This window comes from Nothoprocta perdicaria, unplaced genomic scaffold, assembly GCF_003342845.1.
Source record: "Nothoprocta perdicaria isolate Ctin4 unplaced genomic scaffold, notPer1 scaffold_137, whole genome shotgun sequence".
Taxonomy (NCBI): domain Eukaryota; kingdom Metazoa; phylum Chordata; class Aves; order Tinamiformes; family Tinamidae; genus Nothoprocta; species Nothoprocta perdicaria.
Window position 1 is genome coordinate 660046 of NW_020454505.1, and position 966 is coordinate 661011.

The 966-nt window shown below is 40.4% G+C and overlaps 1 protein-coding gene across 1 annotated transcript in view; it reads left to right on the forward strand.

The window, feature by feature from the left end:
* SMAD9 (SMAD family member 9) overlaps positions 1 to 966 on the forward strand; it is a 21008-nt gene that overhangs the window by 9275 nt on the left and 10767 nt on the right. The gene's annotated exons all lie outside the window — the stretch shown is intronic.

Genomic DNA, 966 nt, shown 5'->3' on the forward strand with positions numbered 1-966 from the left:
TTTTTTGTTTTTTCATTGTATATAATACTCTTTGACGGGAAGACTGAAAAATCAGGAGAGCTGGACCTCCCTTGTTGGACAGTGGCAAAAAAGAAAAATCTGGATGGAGTTTTACTAAATCTCGCTTCAGGATGTAAAGGATCCCTATAAGTTTTCTTTACATCATGTGAAGAAAGAGAGCTTTCTCTGAGGGGAGCAATTAAAGTTTGCTTCTGCCCTAAATCATCCTCTGCTATTTTTTCTTTTCAGTTTGAGAGAGAAGTCTGGAACTGAAGGATCAACCTGCATTACTTTGTTAGCGTAAAAATTCAAGTTACCAGAGTACTTGGCAATAATCATCCCTAGTCTGTTAGTAGTTACTGCTAGGGAAGTGTCTCTTCTCAGTCGCTTGGAATTGACAACAGCCTTTGCCATCTGTATACTCAGTTGCTGTACTTCATTCACAGTTGGTCCTGTATCTTTCATTTACTGTTCAGGACAAAGTATGAAGAATCCTGAATCCTGCCTGTCCCTCCCTCTTACATAGAATCATAGAATTCTTAATGTTGGAAGGGACCTCTAGAGATCATCTAGTCCAACCTTCCTGCTCCAGCAGGGTCATCTAGATCACGTGGCACAGGGTGGAATCCAGGTGGGTTTGGAAGATCTCCAGAGAAGGAGACTCCACAACCTCTCTGGGCAGCCTGTTCCAGGACTCTGTCACCTTCACCGTCAAGAAATGTTTCCTTAAGGTCCTGTGGAACTTTTATGCTTCATTTTGTGGCCGTTCAATTGTATTGAGCCCAATATTCTTTTCCTTTTCATTCTTCCTGAATGTCTTAATCTGAGGATTGAAGTTATTCACAGGTTCATATCTGTATTCTGTTTCAAATCCTTCTCTAGCTAAAAAATGCTGAAGGAGTGTTGCATATTTGACTAGAAGAGATGAGGAGAATTTACCAAATTACTGATTTTGATGTCTTTTCC